We start from the raw sequence: 22,482 nt of genomic DNA on the forward strand, positions 1-22,482 counted from the left end.
GCCAATGCCCGTGGTCTTTCATCGGCTAAACATCGTTGCCGGATGAGCAAAAATGACGTCATCAGAGCCACCAGGGGCGCTGACGGATGCATCTGTCAATGGGACTATAAAACGGCTCTTCAGCGCGGCACCTGACAGTGGGCATGGCGGCGATGCCATGATACGGTCTTCAAACCCGATCATGTTTTTCGTACAGGTGAGGAAACGAGATGGAAAGTGTTACCGCAGCAATAACGTTTGTTTATTCTTGCTGCCATGCCCATGGTCAATATGCGAAGTGCTTACTAATGTGACTAATTCTCTTCGCTACCTGTTGTCACTTAGTGACGACGTAGAAACTAATCCAGGGCCTACAGAGGGCGATTGGTCAAAGCAACTAAAGGCAATCGCAGACGACATAAAGGAAATCAAGAAAGAAAAATCCGTCACAAATCAGAAACTGAGTGCAATTGATAAGAAACTTGAAAAAATTAGTGGACAGGAAAAGCAGGTTTCTGATTACGTAAAGCGAATAGTGGAACTAGAAAACAACATCAAAGGCATGAATAGGAAAATTGAAGAACTGGAGAACAGAAGTCGGAGGTCGAACCTGATTGTGTACGGAGTTGAGGAACAAGAACGAGTCCTGTCAAGAGCTTCATAACCTCGTATCAAAGGAAATATTTGAAGATACCCTAGATGTAAAGACTTCAGGCATTGAACGTATTCACCGTTTCGGTAGAATGAAAGAAGGCGGTCAGAAAAACAGGCCAATAATTCTCAAGTTGCTTGACTATCGCGACAAAGTTAAAATACTCCAGTCTTGTTCCAAACTCAAAGGGAGCGGTTATTCAATAAGCGAGAATTACTCGATTGGCATGCGTGAAACTAGAAGAAACTGTGGAAAGTCACGAAAGAAAACCGCGATATAGGGGAAAGGGTAAGGCTTATATTTGACAGAGTTCAGATAAACCGTCGTCTTTTTACTTGGGAGGAAAACAGTAAAAATATCGTAGAAGTAAATAAAAAAAAACGAAGAGCAACTACCAACGGCGCAGTCTTTTTGACGACGACGCCCATAACCCTTCTAAATGTTAACGCGCGAAGTTTTGCGAACAAGGCAGAACAATTTGAAGCTGTCTTATTGGCCCAAAAATCTGATATTGTTACTGTGAGTGAAACGTGGCTACATTCAAATATACATGACCATGAAATTGTGCCACCGAGCTACACAATTGTCCGCAAAGATAGGGACACTAGAGGCGGCGGAGTAGAACTTGTTTTACGGCAGGGAATTGCTTATACAGTCACCCCAGAGGTGAACAGTGTCGAAGCGGTTTCGTGTAAGCTTCTCCCGAACAACGGCTACCTGTATGATGGCGCCGTTTACAGGCCCCCGAATGCTGATGCGACGTACCTAAACCCCCTTCTGAATTATATGAGTTTGCATACACTCGGTGGCAGGATTATCATGGCGGGTGACTTCAACCTACCTGATGTAAATTGGTCCTCATTAAATCCAGGCCCCCTGTCGAATAATATAGTCATCGAATTCTTATTTGCTTTCAATCTAACTCAGCTTGTTGTTGAAAATACATGAATGCAAGGACAGTCGCACTCAGTGTTAGACCTTGTATTTGCAAGCGATCACTTTTCCACCGATAGTGCAAGTGTTGAAACAATTGATGGCATATTGGATCATAAAATAGTTCTGTGCACTTTGCCTTTAGCAACTCCAATACGGCAATCTGGCCCAGTAAAATATGTGCCCTCCTTCAATAAAGCTAATGAAGCGGCACTAATGAACTACCTATCCCACAAGTATCCCGAGTTTTCTGAGCTATGTGCAGATAAAAACGCGAGCATAAATGAAGTGTGGACAGAGTTTAAGGATCATATCATGCATTGTATTTCGAACTTTATTCCCAAACGAAAACTGGTTACAAGAAAGCACAACTCATGGGTTACCCGCGACATAATTCATCTTAAGCGCAAAATCAAACGTGTAAGGAAGGCAAAAAAAAAAATGCTTGGAAGCGCTAGCTCACGAATGGCAACGCTAACATCGACCTAAAAGAAGAAATACGAGACGCAAAACGGCATTTTTATGGACACACCCTACAAAAGTTTATCAGAAGCGCACCCGATAAATTCTGGCGTTACATAAGCATAAAACGGTCGACATTATCAGTGCTTCCAGGTGAAGAGGGCAAGATAAAGGCTAATAATTTCAATTCGTACTTTTACCCCGTTTTTAGTACTGATAACCTCCGAAAGATTGCACCGGGTTTCCGTCACGTTGACCAAGGCAGATCACTTCCGTTGTTAAATATGACAGCACCTGGCAATCTTTCACTGCTATTAGACCTTGATAAAAAGAAAAGTAGTGGCCCAGACGAAATACCAAACACTTTCCTTAAACGCTATGCTGAACCTATTAGCAAGTACCTCCATCTGATATTTACAAAGTCAATTAGCGATTGCCGTCTTCCGGCGGAGTGGAAAACAGCGAAAGTTGTGCCAGTACACAAATCTGGTGATACTTCTATTCCATTGAACTACCAGCCAATTTCTTTAACTTGCACTACTTGCGAAATTCTCGAGCATGTTATCTTGAAGTTAATAACCAAGTATGTAAAAGAAAACAACCTCATCTCTCTTTCTCAGCATGGGTTTATAAGTGGGCTATCTACTGTCACTCAGCTCGCAGAGGCTATACATGACTTCGAACTGGCAATAAACGAACAATCGCAAATCGATGTAATTTTTTTAGATTTCTCTAAGGCCTTCTTCGACCGTGTGTCCCACTCTAAACTCATCACTAAACTCATAAAAAAACTAGGCAATGGTCCAATAGTTGAATGGATTAGTGATTACTTTTCAGACCCCTACCAGTTTGTGCACTATAATGGACAGAATTCTGACACTGTTAAAGTCCTTTCGGGCGTTCCACAGAGATCTGTTCTAGCTCCGCTCTTGTTCCTTTTATTCATTGATGACATTGTTGAATCAGTAAACATTAAAATTAGACTGTTTGCAGATCACTGCATGATTTACAGTGAAATCAAATACACTGACGATCAGGTTGCCCTTAACAGATTCCTAAACAACGTAGCCCATTGGTGCCAAGATTGGCAGATGGTTATTAATTCTGAAAAAACAATCATGATAAACGTAAGCAGAAAGAAAAGCAAACTATTAGTTCCATACTCGCTTAATGTTGTCACCCTTCGCACAGCAACCCAGTATAAATATTTAGGGCTTCTAATATCATCTGACCTCAAATGGACTGCGCATGTAGAAGTGACGAAAAAGGCAATGAACAAGTTGTTTTTTCTAAAATGAACCCTACGCTACGCTACCACAGATACGAAGTGCTTATCCTACATTACCTTTATAAGACCTATGCTAGAATAAGCGAATGTAGTGTGGCTCCCTTCAACAAATGCTGACATAGCTTTGCTAAAGAGCGTGCAGCGCAAGGCGGTAAGATTTATCTTTAACCGCTATAAGCAAACAGATCCCCCTTCCGAGCTTCTGCTGCGAGCAGATCTACCTACGCTCTACAATAGAGCAAAAAATACATCGGTTTAAGTTCTTTTACCAATTGTTGAATGGCCACTTTAAAACTAATGCCTCCGCCTTCACTACTATAAAAGCAAAAGGGAAAGTGTGCCAAAAACACGACCTGATCTTCGAAGAATATTTCTGCCGTAACAATACCTTTAGGTTTTCATTTTTCCCTCGCGAAATAAGAGAGTGGAATGTGCTTGATTCAGCTACTGTAGCAGAGCCAACACTTCAAAAATTTTTAGAAAGACTTGGAAATCTCATGTCGTTGCCCCCAAGTTCTATGTGCTAACCTAATTGCATATGGGTGTGAGCATCCACAATCTAACAATTTATTTTATTTTCTTTATCATTTAATTGTAGGCAATGTATTGCTATTCCTGTATACCTATTCCTGTATTCCTGTATTCCTGTATTCCTGGTACCCATGGCGGGTCTGCTAATTTGTCAAAAGTACTCTTGGTTGAACTCAAATGAGTTAACTTCCAAAACCATCCTGGTGAGGCTTGCGATGGCAGGGAAATCTGGGGTGTCAGGTTGTCTATGGTGTGTGTATGTGTTTTTTATTGCCTCTATGTCATCGTCGAGGGCAGTATTTGTGTACAATGAAGACACATCAAGAGTAACTAAGTACGTGCGTGTCAGTATGCGCAGGTCTACAATATTTTGAATAAAATGTGAGGTGTCTTGTACATACGACATGATGTGGCCTATTAATTTGTCTACGTACCCCGATATGGGCTCAGTTACTGTACCTATAGCTGATATGATTCGTCAGCCTAGGTCACCGGCTTTATGAATTTTGGAGTATGTAGAATCGACCTCGACGCGGGTATACTGGTCGCATTGCTTAGGGCCCCTGCATGTTATTTTTCTTTCGTCCAACAGCTTCTTCAGTTCTGTTATTACGGTATGCGCGCATCTATTTATAAAATCTCCTGGCACGAGTTCATAAAATTTTAAGCCACAAGCTTTTTTCGTGAAAGTCTGCAAGCTTTTCTTTGAGGTTTTGACATTCTTTCAGCCTGCGGTAACTTTTCCTGAACAAGGTGCAGCTGAAGATTTCCATTTGCGCTACTCACAATCACAAGCCTCAGGCACACAAAAATGACACGACATCTCTATATTTAGTGTGCCAAATGACCTTTCTTTGTCCTGCACTTTCATAATGAAAGTGGCACATCAGAATTTGCTACATTTTACTGTGAACAGATGCGATGCGCACAGGCCCTATGCAAAACAACAAAAACTGACCATAACATGTGCTCAGGCACCATTGTGTAATGGCGATAAAAATGCATGACTCCTTTGATGAAAGTGCTAGTGCAACATACTATGTGGTTTCAGTTTCATGTGATTATAATGCACAATGTTCGTTCCTGTTCTCACTTTCAGTTGGCGTTTTTTCTTTTTTTTTTGCCGCCCCCCCCCCCTTCCCTAGCATTTTTTTCCTCTATAGAAAAGCTCTTGTGTTCTTCCGTTCTCCACTGGGCTTTTGTTGGGGAACTAAAGAGTATAAGGAGAATACAAGAGGACGAACGCTTTTTTTGCTTTCTTTGCTGATAAACCCGGCCCTTTTTCCACCTACAGGCTAGGAGTGAGAGAGGTACTAGCTTCGGCAACAGTTCGGCAGCAGTGCGAATACAGCACACATCTAATCTGAGCTGAGCTGTCTGCACTTGCAGGTATCACAGATAGCAGTGACCAACGCATCCGGAGCGCAAAGGCGTCGTTTTCGATGTGGCGGCAACTACGACCCAAGCAGTGAGGACAATTACCATACCAAGACACATGACCGGCTACGGACTGGAAACTACGCCCACCGAGACGCTGCTTCAAATATGACGGACTGACTGACCCGTTCAACAGTTCGGCAGCAGTGCGAATACAGCACGCATCTAATCTGAGCTGTCTGCACTTGCAGGTGAGAATTACCTAAATAATTATTCTACTGCGTAGCTGTCTTTTTCAAAACGCAGTGCTGCCAAACAAAGTGTCCTTTTTTTCTCTCTTGTTGTGCTGGCATTCTTGTTACTACTCATGGCACCATCTGATATTAAGGACATAAAAAAAGTTGGGAAGCTCATTGAAAATCTGAAGCCTGACTTGAGAACAGAAATGAGGGAATTGAAGGACAGCATGAAGTATTGCTCGGACACATGCGATGATGTGAAGGGCTTGAGCAAAGAGACTGCAGCACTCAGAGAGGAAGTGAGGGAAATGACAACCCTAAACAGAAAATTAAAAACGAAGAATGAAAGGCTGTCACAACGAATTGACAAATTGGAACAGTATCAACACATGAACAATCTAGAAATTAAGGGAATAACAGAACAGGCTGATCCCATAAAAGTTATGGAATGGATAGAGCAGTGCATTGGTGCCACGATTAGTCCGACTGATATTGACACCTGCCACTGGGTGCAGACTCCGAAGGCAGGAACTAAGAATATAATAGTTAGTTTTGTTCGAAGAAGTAAGCAAGATGAGGTTTCCACACTAGCAAGGAAAAAGAGGTTAAATGCAGAAACACTGGGATATCAGACTACAAATAATGTGTTCATCAATGAGCACCTGACACAGGTAAACAAGAAGTTGCTTGCAGCCGCAAAACAAAGAAAGAGAGAAGTAACGTGGAAGTACGTTTGGACTTCAAGAGGCAAAGTATGCGCAAGAAGAGACGACAACACTCCTGTTCCGCGCATAACTAGTCTAGACCATCTGTCCAAAATGGCACCAGTAGAATAGACGGGCAGTGTCTGAGAGGCATTTTCAAATGGCAATCGAAAACAAAGAAAATGGATACTACACATTGGGTAGACTTGCGAAAGAGTTAAATGAAGAGAATGCTTTGAGAGCCGTACATATTAATGCGAGAAGCATGAAAAATGAAGTAGAAGATCTGAGCATCTATTTCGAATCGACAGCAGTAAAATCCGATATTATTTGTATAACCAAGACCTGGATGACGGTACATGATCAAACTCCATTTTTTCCTGGCTATCATTCTGAACACTTGGTGAGGAACAAAAAGAAAGGGGGCGGAGTGGCAATATATGCCAAAGACACCCTTTCTTACTCTGTGACTGAAGAACTCTCAGAAATTAGTGAGGATGTCGAGTGTTCAAACACTGCGAATAGAAAAAACAACAGTATCTGTAATTTACAGGCCCCCGAATGGGCAAAAAATTAATTTTAATAATTTTTTAGAGCGGTTACTTCAACAATACCAAACAAGTGAACTCTTTATTATCATGGGTGATATTAACATAAACATGATCTCAGAAGACACATGGTCGCATGAGATGAGTAATCTTGTTCATTGTCATGCTTTCAAAAACTTTATTGATTTGCCCACAAGAATAACGGCAACTTCTGGTACTTTAATAGACGTATGCCTATGAAACATATGCAGTAGTTGCATAAAAGCAGGTGTTCTAGTTTCTGATGTAAGCGATCATCTTCTGATTTTTTGCATTATCAAAATCAGCTACAATATCAGAAATGCACGTCGCCCAGCTCATTTTCATCGCAAGATAAATGATCAAACATGGGAGAATTTTAGGCTGTTGCTGTCAAAAGAATGATGGCAAGATGTTTATCATGAATCCGAGGCTGGCAAGGCTTGCAGTATTTTCTTGCAGAGTATGCGTGAATACTATGACATTGCTTTTCCATTGCAACAAGCTTATCACAGAAACAAAAAAGCAAGAAAGCCATGGGTAGATAAAAACTTGTATAAACGTAAAAATATAAACGTATAAACATATATAAACGTATAATATAAACATATAAACTTGTATAAACGTATAAACATAAGAATTCAATATTTCACAAGTTTCTTGGAAATCGCGATCCAGAAGTGCTAAAGGAATATAAGAAATATAGAAATAAATTAAACAGCGATATTAAAGGGGCAAAAGACGCGTACTTCGAGGAACTTTTCTATCGGCTGCGAAATCAACCAAAAAAATTGTGGAAAGCGGTTAACAATCTAGCAGGAAGAACAAAAAGTGACCAATCCCACACAGCCCAGACGACAGCAGAAAACATAAAACTAGTTGACGATATGAACAGACATTTTATGAAAGCGGGGGCTTATCCACCTGGTGCAGAAAGCAGTAGAAATAATAATGAAGTTACAACCGAGGTCAGTGAAACTACTATTTTCTTGAGACCAACAGATCCCAACGAAGTAGTAGCAGTAATAAAAAAGCTAAAACGAAATGTAGCTGCGGGTATAGACGGAATTACTTCAAATGCAGTAATACATGTCGCGCATGAGATAAGCGAAGTGCTAGCATATTTACTAAATTTAACATTAACTGGTGGAATTTTCCCGGAAGAATTGAAAATAGCCCGAGTTACGCCAATACACAAAGGGGGGGGATAATGGACAATTCAGTAATAACAGACCAATATCTATCTTAACAGTGTTTTCAAAGATTTTTGAAGATATAATTTACGTCCGATTAGTTACATTTTTTAACGCGCGCAAGGTAATTACAAAGAGTCAGTATGGCTTCCAAGAGAATAAATCCACGGAACAAGCACTCTTGTACATCAAAGATAAAATGATAATTATTATTGAAGACAAAAATGATACGCTTGGTCTACTTTTAGATCTAAAGAAGGCATTTGATTCTATAGACCACAAAATTTTGTTACAGAAGTTAGAGAAGTACAGAATTAGGGGTGTTGCAAGTCAGTTGCTGATAAGCTATTTAAATAATTGTCAACAGTTCGTACGTATGCACGATGTTTCGTTTAGTTATCTAACGCTTGAACGAGGCGTCCATCAGGGCTCTAAGGTAGGTCTGTTATTATTCACAATTTTCTTATACAATATAGTTAGTATACCTGATTCCCCAGAATTAATAATGTATGCCAACGACACCAATCTAATTTTTAAAACACGGGACCTGAATGAATTAGAATACAGTGTGAATTACTACCTTGTATCACTAGCTTGCTGGATGAATCAAAATAAATTGCAATTAAACGCTGAAAAAAACAAAATACATTATATTCAGGTCGCACAATACACCCATCGATAAGGAAATAACCATTACTTATGCAGGAATGAAACTGCAGTAAGTGACAAACCAGAAGTTTCTTAGAGTGACGTTTAATGAAGAGTTAAGCTGGAATGCGCATATTGGCCAACTATGTGTAGACTTATCAAAAAGCATTGGTATTACGTACAGAATTTCTAAACTGATTCTCCTATGGCTGAAACAACAGCTATACATTTGCCTTTTTTATTCTAAGCTGTGCTAAGGAGCTCTGGTGTGGGGAACAACTACCAAAACTAACTACAAGAAACTTGTACTTCTACAAAAAAGGGTTCTCCGGATATACTGCAAACACCAAGGAAATTACGCAAACTTCAGGACAGCACCTTTATTTCAAAGATATCATATGCTTCGTGCTGATCAAGTATATCACATGAAAATATTGCAAATCATATACAGCAAAAAATTGTATGAGCCCAACGAAGGAGCTAGACAACACACTTATCCTGTCTGCCAAATCTTACGCCGTCCACAACGAATACGAACAAATTATAGTAAACAAACTTTTACCCATCAAACAACTTACATATTAAACAAATTAGAACATAGGCTTAATTTTGATTGTACAGAAAAAGCATTTAAGGTAGAAGTTAAAGAAGTGCTAATGCAGGAAAACATACTTTTTGATGGATCCTAAAAATACTGATGTTAGCAATGATAGTAGTCGGGCGATGGAGATCTTGTACTGCATGTATTTTATTAACTATAAAATATAATGGTATGTATCACATGTCTCAAATGTTCTAGTCTGATTTTTTCCTGAGTGATTGTTATTTAACTATGTTATGCAGTATGTTACAAGATTTGTACAGTCAGTCAGATTCAACGTAACATGATATTTTTTTGGCAGCTATCTTTTCTCTGTTGCTTCTTTCGTTCATGAAGAACTGATGCCGCGAAAGCTGTTTTTTTATATTTTTATTCTTTTTAATGTACGAACTGTGTACAGTTGTGTTGGGTCCTCTGTCAGGCTATATGCCTTTAGCCCCAACATCCTTTTGTTTCTTGTGTCTTGTACAAGAAACCAATAAAACAAATTTTGAAATTGAAAATTGAATGCTGTGATTGTGTTTTTCTGCTTATCTCACTTTCTTCCTCCACATATCAATTTGCTTTCGACTTGCTTTCAGCTTTTTTTTTGCTTTCTTTTTTTTTGTCTGAATACCTGCATCAAAACTTTAATGTTCGTTGCGCACGATTCCGCTCATTGTCGGTCGCTGTAAGAGTTCGTCTTAACAGAAGAGGCATGTTACACAATTAGTCTTAATCAGATTTTTCATGCATGGAGCCTATGCAAAACCAAACAAATATTCCCGAGTTGTTCGTCTTAAGCAAGAATTCGTCTTAACAAAGTTCGTTTTAGAGGGAGTCACAAGGCCGCCACTGAAGTATTTTTCTTTGTTCAGCATTCAACTCCCTAATGCAGCTTTACGAGAATTTAGTTGTGACCACAACTCAATGCAAGCTTTCGATGGCAACCGCATGGGGCAGAAACAGCGCTATGGGGCATGTCGAAACATTCCATTTTTCACGTATTTAGTCACCTTTAAAGCAACGTAGACGTATTGTTTTGTGTGTGATATATAATCTTGCAAAATTAAAGGGGAAAGTATGCGATATACAGTCGAATCTCGATAACTTGAACTCGAAGGAGCCCGAAAATTTGTGCGAATTAAAAGAAGTTCAAATTAGTGAAAGCTACATGAACGGAGGGCTCCCTATGCAGTGGCGCATGTGCATTGACCTAACACACGAGGAGAAGTTGCAGAAGACTTACATTTATTCGCAAATCACAGGACATCCGTCATTAATTGAAGTAATCGGTGATGCGTGTCTGCACACGTTTGCCTTGCAGAGAGTAAATCAGTTTCGCACGCAGTTTGCAAAGCATGTCTGCAACGGCTTCAGCATTTTCCTGGCAAGAGAAGTTGTGCGTGGCAATGTCCAGCGCCGGCACTTTCTAAAGACAACGACGACTGCATCTCCGCTACTACACTCTGTGCCAAAGCCGCAGCGTGGCACACGTCAAGAGAAAGGAGGAGTGTCCCCACGCGAGAAGAAGCAGATCGGCGTTTCCTTTGCTTCAAAGGAGAAGAGTTACGTGGCGGGTACGGGAAAGGGGGAAGCGTACCACTGGTGCGTGAGAGAGAACCACACCCCGCGACAGCTTTCTTTTTTCTTTTTTTTTTCTCTCTCTCATTTCGCGTGCGGTGTTGAAAAGAGAAGGGTCTTTACGTGGCAGGAGCGGAAAAGGCAGAAGCGCAGCGCAGGCGCCTCGCAGATCGGCATCTGAGAGAGTTCACACATTCAACCGCATCCTTTTATTTCCTTATCCATTCCTTCGCGCGCAGCGTTGAGGTGTCGAAGATGTCCCCGCGGGATTGGGCGGGGTGCTCAGAGCCTTTTCGGAGCGCGGTATGTTCGAATGAATCATCCCAAGTGCTTGTGCGTTCGCATTACTAGGAATTTTCACCCACTGGAATACACATAGCTTTGACGAGACCCCATCATGAGTTCGAATTAACCAGTTCGACTGTGTTATTGCAATACTTGTGTTCTCCAAGCATGGACAAGTTGAAAGCAATACTGGCCACACTGTGCTGCTGATTTGATGAGTGAACATAGCGTAAAAACGTGGATGTGCGTAGCAAGCTTGCGCAACAGTTTTTTGTGCTGTGTTATTCACTGTAGTTTTGTGCTGTGAAATAGTGTGTATTCGTTGGAACCGAAGAAGTGCGGGGATGCCTATCTCGGCTACAGTGTTCACGACTGTGCCTTGCCTGTGTATAAGCAAAGAATATGGCACTACATTAGAGTTAGTATAGATACTCTAGAAAAAAAACTACCCATAGGACCCATGCATTAAAACGTAAGACCGCTCGGGTGCCGCCATCATAAAACGATACTCAGCTTTTGGGTGATGTACGCTCGCCACTGCATGCTGCAATAACCCCTGGCATTTTTTAACGCAATAGCGTTAGAGAGCTCGTGTCGCGAATATTTCACCGGCAGCGTCGGCGTGGTTGGTTGTGAATGAAAAATCGAGAAATAAGCAAATAAAATAAAGAATCAAATTTTTGGTCCCATTGAGGAATGAACCCAAGCCTTTCGGGGGCAAGCAGGTGTCTTACCACATTGCCACGATATCAGATGCTTCGGAAAAAACACTACATAAAAATGTCAAGTAGTCTCCTTAGCGCATTTTGTTCCACAGGTCTCTTGAGGAAAATGAGCCCATTCAGCAATTCGTAGGCGCATTTGGGAGGCCATCAAACTACGTCGAAAAAGGCCGGGATAGTGCAGCCATCGACGCTAAAAACACACAGGAACTTTCAAACAGCTCTAAAAACTAACCTCCTAGCTTAAAATGGACAACTATGGCCATCTAGTGGAAAATATATCATGTCTCTCTAGAGTCGTTGATCAAGCGAACAGTAAACACTAGATAATGAGCTGCCATCTGTGAGGCAGTGTGAGACTCTTTATGGGCTCCGAGATGGCGAGTGCTCGGCGTGTATATTTTTGAGGCCAAGCGGCTCTTGCTTTAGATCAAAAACCTGTATGTATCATTCGCGCGCCCACATGTGTGTGTGTGTGTTCGTGTGCCATCTGTGAGACATTGTGAAAAACGTGTCACGGCTACAGCAGAGCGCCGTTCTAGCAGAGGGAAGTGGCCACACGGCACAATCGCTGCATTACTATAGATACGTCTCGCTTGTGCACGTTTTTGTGTGTGTGTGTGTGTAAAACAAAACATATTAGCACGCGTAGAGTTGCAGTTGCAGACGCTATAGGCAAGTCCGACACAATCGGTTCTGAGCCCGAGACACTTAAGCCTCTTTTATAGCTAAAAGCGTCCTCTAGTTGACACTGGCACCAACATGTAGGTAACATTTGCTCCCGGCGGCAAAAGCATCATTTCGGTACATTGGATCAGTGAACATGACGTAGGGCTTTAGTCGGGAAACATACACAGTCTAAGTAGCTGGCAACGTGGGCGAAGGCTTGGAGGTTAGCGGCGAGATCTTGTATGTAACTTTGGTAACTCGGCAAAGAATTCAGTAAGGCCCGACCTAGCGCGGCGGGAGTTTTTCACTCAAGCCAACGTGGCAAAAAGGCCGCCAGAGCAAGATCAGGGAGCCAGAGCTGAAACTCATGCGGCGGTGGTGACTGTCGTAATGGCGCTTTTGGTTGGCCTGAGATGGCAGGAGTCGATTACCGGCAACGCAACGCGTCATTGCCGTGCGAACGATAGCATCGTAAGCGTAAAACATGGTTGAGTTTGCACCAGCAGGAAGTAGCTAGTCTAGAGGCAAGAGCGGGTCACGGCCATACAAAATATAAAATGGAAAATAAATAAATGTCATGATGCGACGAATTAGAGGCAAACATCACAAATTATAACGTGCAATTTCAATCCAGGTAGTCCTCAAATATGTACATGGATAACATGTCCGTAAGTGAGCTGTTCAAGCACTCAGTAAGTCCGTTTGTTTGCGGATGGTAAGCCTTGTGAGATGCTGCACAAGAGCGGAGAAGGTCATCGACAACTTTAGAAAGGAAACATCGACCTCAATTAGTCAGCAGCTCACGCAGGGCACCATGGTGTAAGATGACTTGATGGACAAGAAAGTTAGCGACATCGGTTGCACAGCTGGTAGGAAGGGCTCGCGTAATGGCATAACGTGTCATATAACACAGTTGCCTTCAAGCACCGTCTGAATCACTGGTGGCCAAGCAGAACAACCTACAGTGGAGCCAGCCGCAGTCGTCATACGGCGCCTCGGTGGACGGACAACTTATAAGACAGTCACACGAGGCACTGCGTCACATTGGCAGCCGCGGCAGCATCGAGGCAACACCTAAATCAGCACCTGCTTTTTCGCAGGTTAGTATCGTTAAATTTTTATTTCGCTTCTTTGCTTTCTTCTTGATGCTGCTGTTGCTGCCAAAAAAGTGATGATGGCGTCCGATATGCTATGTTTCAACTGTCAGGTAAAGCTGACGAAGTATGACACTTTTGTTGCGTGTAGTGACTGTACTGTTACTTTTCACACCGGAAAATGTTCGGGAATTTCTGTGACAACGTTCAAAACAAATGGGGGAGGTGTATCGCCAAACTTGGCGCTGTACGTCTTGTAAGAGACAGAAAACTCAACTGCAATCAAGTGAAAGTAATGAATCAGACCAGCAGGATATTCGCATAATGTTAAAGAACATAAGTTTAGGCTTGACCAATTGTTGCCACTTAAGGAAGTAGTAGAGGGCATAGAGGATTTCTTGCAATTTTGGTTGGAGCAGTATGATGAACTGCGGAAAACTACCGAGAAACATGAACAAGAAATAAAAAAAACTTAGACACCGCACTGAAATACTTGAGAAAAGCGAAAGTGATGTTAATCAGCTCCACGCTGAAATCGACGCCCTCGAATGGAAAAGCCGCCGCCTTAACCTTGAACTTCATGGCGTTAAACAGACAGAAAAAGAAAACTTGATTGATAAGCTAAACGAACTCGCCACACAACTTGAGCTTCCACAGCTATTGGCAAACGACGTGGTCGTGGTTCACCACCTACCGTCTAACAAAGATAAAATCCCCGGCATTATCTGTTGCTTTACCAAGCAGGCTGATAGCGATCGGTGGTGGTTGAACCGAAAGAAATTACGTGACAGGAATGATGCCATCTTTATGAAGGAAAATGTGACCAAACGAACACGTGCTCTTTTGTTTGAAGCAAAAAAACTGGGACAAAAGGGCAATGTACAAATATGTGTGCCACAACAACGGATGGGTACTTATTCGCAAAGCGGACGGTGAACAGACGGTGGTGATTTCCACCGCAGATAATCTGGATAAACTAGGCTAAGAACACTGTGATTTTCCAACTCAATGGCAGACACAAACGTTGAGACCTATGTTTTGCCCCAAGTGTATGAGCAATACATCGGGAAACCATTCCTCAAATCATTTGAATGCTTTCACCTAAATATTCGTTCTGCAATAAATAAGAAGCCCGATCTTAGTTTGTTCCTTGAACAACTCAGTTCTTCATTTGATGCAATATTATTAACAGAAACTTGGTGTACCAATGATCTTGATGTTTTGCACATTCCATCCTACAATACATTTTATTTAAATTGTTCCTATTCACGCGGTGGCGGTATATGCATCTTAATTAAGGAAGCATTTACTTGTGAATTATTACCTGAACTTTCTGACACTACACGTGACTGTGAAATGCTGTCAATTAAAGTGCAAAACATGGTATTAACTGTCTGCTACCACCCTGCCAGTGGTGCTATAGGTCTATTCTTTAGTTATCTTGAATCAATTGCAAAGTTCGTTAACAAAAATCAATTTGATGTTGTGTTTGGTGGTGACATTATTATTAATATGATGAAGAATGACTCTCTCAAGGAGAAGCTTGATTTTTTACTCTTGATAAATGGCCTAGTTAATGTAATTAATTTACCCACTAGAATAACTCAACATTCCTCACCTTCAATCGATATCTTTTTCACAAATATAAATTATGCAAATGTGAAAGCAGGTGTTTTCGGGTATGATATAAGTGATCACCTACCTTTTTTTTTTTTTTTTGTTGCAACATACATATACGTAGTAAGAGGCCGAAATTAAAACATTTTGTCGAGAGAATTACAGAAGAAACTTTATCACGATTTCGAAGTCAAATAGAACATACTGCTTGGGAAGAAGCGTTGAGGTGTTGTGACGAAAATAGGGCGTACGAAATCTTTCTTTGTATTCTTAAACGTATATATATGAAACTAGTTTTCCGGCCATTTACATGAAGCAAAGGCGGAAGATTCGAAAGCCCTGGATAAGCTCCGAGCTTCTTTCTAGAATCGAGGAGAAGAATAAATTATACCACAGATTCATTCAAACTAAAGACTGTGAGCTATTTCGCCAATTCAAATCATGTCGTAATCGCTTGGATAAAGACATAAAGAAAGCTAGGCGTAACTACTTTATAAACTATTTCACCACCGCTGCTGGATGCTCTGAGCTTATGTGGAAAAGGCTAAACACTGTCTTAAAAGTAAACGCCACTCCTGAAAAGATTACGAAATTAGAGGTAAATGATGAAACGCTCTCCGGTACACTGCTTGCAAACACTTTTAATAAGCATTTTGTTAGCGTTGTAAACATTACCGTTGGGCAATACAATGTAAACAGCCTTCCTTACATTACAAACACAATTTTTTTGAACCCTGTAAATGAGCCTGAAGTAATTTATATAACTCATCACCTAAATACCAGTAAAGCAAAAGACATAGATGGCTTCCAGATTAAACCCATAAAGTGTGTAATTGATTTATTAGCACCTTCTCTTTCTTACATTTTCAACCTGTGTCTAAACCAGGCTGTCTTTCCCTGCAGAATGCAAGCTGCACGTGTGACGGTGTTATTTAAAAAGGGTAATAAAAATGACATGGATAACTATCACCCTATATCTATTCTTCCAGTATTTTCAAAAGTACTTGAAAAAAAAATTTTGAATCGATTTACTGAATTTGAAGAAAAACATAACTTTATAACATCATTCCAATTTGGTTTCCGCAAAGGTCTTAGCACTGAACTGGCGTTATTGGCTCAAAAAGACTTAATATTAACAGCACTTAACGAAAGTAAATTAGTCCTAGTGTAGTGGGGAATTCGCAAGGCACTGCCTAGTGGGACTATCTCTCTCTGAGTGCGAAGCGCGAGTGGGTGCACGAGCTGTAGACGCTGGACGGCTCGAGCATTTCTGTCCGTACCGGCTGCCTGCCTACTACCTGGCGTCGTTATTAAACTCCCTTGCAAGCCTGCCTACTACCTGGCATCGCTATTAAACTCCCTTGCACTAGGAATTTTCGTTGACTTCACTAAAGCATTCGATTTTATAAATCATACCCTTCTATTAGAGAAACTGTTACGCTATGGGTACCGCAGCAAGGCGGCAGAACTCATAAAATCCTATCTACAACATCGTATTCAGCGAGTCGACATAAACCAGGATCTCTCTAGTCCCCTTGCCGTGTCTTCAGGTGTGCCACAAGGTAGTATCTTAGGCCCATTCCTTTTTAATCTCTATATTAATGATATTATTGCCTTAATTCTTCAGGCAAAATTTATAATTTACGCTGATGACACTAGCATTTTTTAATAGGGGATTCGGCTAATGAATTAATTGATGAAGCCAACTTCACCTTACAAAAGTTAGACAAACGGGCATCTCAAAACAGTTTCCAATTAAATACAAATAAAACAAAAGCTACGTTATTTCGCAGTAAAAATTAAAAAATTGTAGTTAATAAAACTATAACAGTAAACCCCTCACCTATCCCCCTCGTATCCAGTTTTAAAACATTAGGCGTCGTCTTTCAGGAAACATTATGCTGGGATGCACATGTCGATTGCCTAGTAACAAAGCTCTCTCAAGTGACTAGTATTGTTCACCGCAATCGTCATATGCTGCCACAGAACATTATGATGCTAATTTTCAACAGTTGGTTTCAATCCAGACTGAACTATTGTCATTTAGTTTGGGGCACCCCTACACAAGGAAATCCACACTAAATACACGTCCTACAAAAAAATTTTCTTTCGCACAATTGAAAATGTCCCAAGACATTTCCACACACGTGAGTATTTCTTAAAATATAGGATACTTCCAGCCACAACACTATATGATTACCGTTTGTGTAAGGCGTATAAACAAGAGTTAAAAATTAGATCAGATTTTCTTAAGCGTCTTTCTAGGTTACAAGAAAACACCCCTGTATATACAACACGTAAGAGGAAGTGCTGGAAAATACCGACAGTGCGAACAAAATATTGAAAACAAACACTCAGAAACAACTTACCAAGATTATTAAACAGATTAATTTGCGAAGAGCTACAATTAGAGAACATGTCTTTTAAAGCCATACACAATTATTTTGAACTGAGGACAAATAATTCTTGAAAAGCATTCTTCTGATGCCTCTCATTTCTAAATCTCGCGGGCACGAATAATTGAGGTCACGCAGAAAGAACGTTATTGTAATGCGGTATTTTTCTTCCTTTTCTTTGTCTCTGCAAAAGATTGCAATTTTGTATACTTAGACATTATTGTTTTTTTTTCTATATATGTCTTGTATTATATAATGCTGATTTATGTTGGTTTCTAGTTGCATCACTGCTGTTCAGCGCCAATGAGGGGGCCAGCAGCCTCGTCAAGCTGTCCAAGTGACAGCTTTTTCTGCCCAGCCTGTCGTATCATTCATTGCATTGATGCGAAAATAAAGTCATTGTCATAATCAGTTGCAACCACCATCCACTTGTTACTCGCAGACGATGTCGGGAAAGGACCAAGGAGGTCCAAGCCTACACGAAAGAATGGCTCACTAGGAATAGCTATGAGCTGAAGGTACCCAGCGGGAGAAAGAGAAGGCTTTTTCCAGCATCGGCAGATTTCACTGGAAGCCACATAGCGCCAAACCGAGTGATATAGGCAAGGCCAAAAGAAACCTCTGTGCACATGACCGTAAGTTTGGTAAGCACCCAAATGGCCAGCGGTGGGAGCATTGTGTAATTGTGAAAGGATAGTTGGACGCAAATGCTGAGGAACAATGAGAAGCAGTTCAGCACCATGTGGTGTCATATTGCGTCAATATAAAGTACCATCATGAATAACAAACATACAGAGGGAGCCATCCCGTGGTGTTGAAGTGAGGCATGGTATAAGGAATCACAAATATGGGTAGTGGCGTTGCTCATCAGTGTCATGTACGAAATCGCTGAGCGACAAAACACAAGTATCTGAATCAGTTTTGGTGGTGGCTGGTGGGTCGACGAGATAACGGGAGAGGCAGTCGGCGGCCTTGAGTAGCCGTCCAGACTTGTAGGACACTGAAAGTGCGTATTCTTGGAGCTGTAAAGCCCAGCGACCCAGGCGTCCCGCAGGATTTTTGAGTGAGGAGAGCCAACATAAGGCGTGATGGTCTGTTACCCCGGTGGAATGCCGTCTAAACAAAACTTGGCAATGGCTCAGACAAGGGTTAGGGATTCATGTTCAGTGAGTAGTTGCACTTTGAGGATGAAAGAAGGCGGCTAGCATAAGCGATTACATGATTGAGCTCTGCCTGTTGCTGGGACAAAATAGTGCCAATACCATGGCCACTAGCACTCATATGGACTTCCGTGTGAGCAGATGGGTCAAAATGACCCAGAATGGACTGATTCACAAGGCGACTTGTAAGTGTAGAAAATGCCTGAGCTGGCTCAGGTCCCCTACTGAAAAGGCCGTCTTTTTAAGAATACTGGTGAGAGGACGAGCTATTTTGGCGAAGTTCTCAATAAAGCGTCTGAAATAGGAACACAGCTCCAGGAAACCTCAGACATCAGAAGCAGTACGAGAAGTTGGAAACTCATGGCGCACGCACTTTGTCGGGATGAACCTGTATGCCAGTAGCGTCCACCAGATGACCAAGGGCGGGTAATTGACAACGGCCGAAATGACATTTCCCAGAATTCAGCTGTAGGCCTGCTCGTCTGAAGACGTTAAGGATGGCTGAGAGCCAGTGGAGCTTGCTGTCAAAAGTCGATGAAAAACAATAACATCGTCCAGATAACTCAAGCATGTGGCCCAATTAAAACCACGTAGAAGAGACTCCATCATGCGTTAAAAGGTGGCTGCGGCATTACATTGTCCGAAAGGCATCACTTTGAATTGGTAGAGACCGTCTGGGGTGACGAACGTCGTTTTCTTGCGATCGCTGTCATCGTCTGCAATTTGCCAGTAACCAGAACGTAAATCGATCGAGGAGAAATAACTGGCACCGTATAAGCAGTCCAGTGCGTCATCAATACACGGAAGTGGGTAAACGTCCTTTTTGGTGATCTTGTTCAGATAACAAAAATCAATGCAGAACCTCCAAGCATTGTCCTTTTTTTTTTACTAAAATGACTAGGGACGCCCATAGGCTGGAGAAGGGCTCGGAAATCCATGGAAATCATTTTCTCAACCTCTGTTCGTATGACATGACGTTCTGCCGCCGGCACACGATAGGAACGCCTATGAATAGGCGGAGTGACACCAGTGTGAATCGGATGAGTAACGATGTGTGTTCGACCTAGCGGACGATTGTCAAAATCAAATATGTCTTCGTAGGACATCAAAACGCGACGGAGGGCATCAGTGTAAGAAGGTCGTAGGTCAGGAGCTATCATTTTGCTGAACTCCACGTTAGATGGTGTCGTAGGAGCAGAAGGCTGAGCAATCGCAGATGGTTGTTCATAGCTTAGTTCACATACTCCCGAGTCGTCCAAACGGGACAACACGGCAAGAGATACATAGGCCTTCAGGAATAGCTTGTGGTGACGAGCCAAAGTTCAGAAGAGGAAGCCACATGCGGTTGTTGGTGAGCGTAATTACGGAGCTAGAAAGAGCTATTAGATGTTCTAGTGTGATAGCGTAAAGCGGAGACACGACATAAGTACCATCCTGAAGTGGTGGGCACGGCGACATGGGGACATAAGTCACAGCACCAGGTTGCAGCCGAACGAAGTCAGTGGAGCGAAGTCAGGCCTGGACATCAGCGCCAGCGTTAGCACAGCCCTGGGGTAGCTCAAGCCTCAGAATAACGGTTGAATAGTTGATAAGCGCAGAATGAACAGTCAAAAATTCCATTCTGAGAATCACCTTGTGAGGGCACACAGCAAGTACAGTGAACAGAATTAACGTTGGGCGGTCAGCGATGGTTATACGAGCGGTACACATTCCCATGACAGCAGTTCTACTGCCATTAGCTACTCGTAGGACGGGCGATTTGGCGGGCGTTGGCACTTTTCGAAGACGGCTCCGAAGGTCAGCGCGCATGACCGACACCCGAACTCCAGTGTCGATGAGGGCTTTAACGGGCACATAATCAACAAAAATTTCGATTATGTTTCGTTCATGGGCAAGGGTCAAAGAGGTTTTGCAGTCAGAGTCGTCAACGCAGCTCACCTCCAAGGGCTGCATTGGTTAGTTTCCTGAGGAACGCCCTGGGAAGAATGAAGGCGGGTGACGCCGAGCTGCGGAGAAGGCGAACAGCTAGTGATGAACCGAGGAGGAGCAGCAGGGTCAGCATATGGTCGAGGCGATGAATTCCAGCGGCTACGGCAATGGCAGGAGATATGGTTGATGAGGGAGCACACGAAGCAGATCGGTCTGTCATCCGGCGTTCGCTACTCAGATGGCTTTCGGTACCGGTTTGAGGAATAGTCTGGGCGTAGCAGAGGCAGTGATTGGGGTGGTCGAGGTGGGACGGGGCTAACGGTGGATGGTATGTCAATATTCACAATTTCTTGGCGAACAACAGCTTGAATGAGCGAGATTGTCGGGTTGTCATGCGTGTGAGGACCAGGATAGCTCAGAGCCATAACCTTAAGTTCGTGACGTATGGCTTGCATCAAACTTGTTCATGCTGGTTGGTGCAGCAGCGCTGGTTCATTACAGGACGAGGTCAGAGCCGTATTAGGAAGCCAGTCGAAGCGTTGCACGATGCGGTTCCTATTGCTTACGCAAAGATGCGGCACTCTTTGATGAAGTAGTCAACTGTTCTGCCATTCTTACATAACAAGAAGCTGAATGCATCGTCGGCAATGCTCTTCATAATGTGTCTGACATTATCTGCCTCCGGTATGTTGTCATTGGCTTTTTGGCAAGGTGCCAGAACATCCTGAATGTAAGAAATGTACGATTCGGTGGACGTCTGGGCATGAGACGCGAGCTCCATCTGGGCTTCTGCTTGCGTTCGATTGGTCTCCTGAAAAAACCTCACAGCCTCTCTTTACAGATGCCCGAACTTGTGAGTTCGGCTTTGTGCGTCTCAAACCACGCCATTGCGGAGTTACCCAGGTAGAATATCACATTTTCTAGCATAAATGTTGGGTCCCACCTGTAACTGTTGGCGACGCACTGGTACATCAATAGCCACTCATCGACATCAACCTTACCAGTGCCGGTGAAGATTCCTGGATCACGTAGCAGAGGCATGACATATCGCACTAGTGCTTTTGCGACCGGTACGCTGTCGTTAGCCATAGCAGCAGAACCGCTGTGATGTCCGCTTCGGAGATCCAGCTCCGAACTTAGCACCTCCAAAAAAATGATACGCGTATAGTTGCAGTTGCAGACGCCGTAGGCAAGTGCGACACAATCGGTTTTGAGCCCGAGACACTTCAGCCTGTTCTATAGCTAGAAGCGTACTCTAATTGACGCTGGCACCAACACGTACATAACAATATTAATAAGCATACACTTAGTGGTTGAAGGGCGCACTAGGGGCCAGATTTCGCTATCGCAGTCAACTCTTAAAGGCAAAGCTTAAGGATCCCCCGATTCTTTTTCTGTTTAGGGGGTCTCTGTTGCATCACAGTAAGAGACTGTCACATAAAGTCGAGTTGTTGGCTCATAGCAACAAAAAACACGAACAACGAGGTGCAAGCAAGCCGGCAGAATGGGCGGCTCGCCACACGTTCATGTTATCAAATGTTGATACGGTACAAGAATAGTGGCACCATTTCGTAAAGAACACTGCCAACGCTTTCTCTCGCATGCCGCAAGTTACATAAAAGACCAGTGTATCTTCGGTAAATGTAGTTGATATGAACCTCACACAATTTCAGTTTGTTTATTATACGTGAACACACTTGTTAATTATTTATACTGTGAGAAATCGAGTGTTTTAAACTGATATATTTAGCACTTCTTTCAAGTATTGTAATAGCAACATTGACAACACTCCAAGATGTCAGCGCTTTGGTGGTTATAGCTTTTCCGGCCCAGCTTTTCCTCCAGAGTCTGTATATTACCTCTACAGTCCCTAC

General features: G+C 42.4%; 1 protein-coding gene and 1 pseudogene across 8 annotated transcripts in view; one reads left to right on the forward strand and one right to left on the reverse strand.

Moving 5' to 3' along the window:
- LOC119181217 (DNA excision repair protein ERCC-6) overlaps positions 1–22,482 on the reverse strand; it is a 794,400-nt gene that overhangs the window by 413,452 nt on the left and 358,466 nt on the right. The window lies entirely within an intron of this gene.
- On the forward strand, positions 53–14,787 carry LOC142784412 (uncharacterized; annotated as a pseudogene).

This window comes from Rhipicephalus microplus, unplaced genomic scaffold (genome assembly GCF_043290135.1).
Source record: "Rhipicephalus microplus isolate Deutch F79 unplaced genomic scaffold, USDA_Rmic scaffold_14, whole genome shotgun sequence".
Lineage (NCBI taxonomy): Eukaryota > Metazoa > Arthropoda > Arachnida > Ixodida > Ixodidae > Rhipicephalus > Rhipicephalus microplus.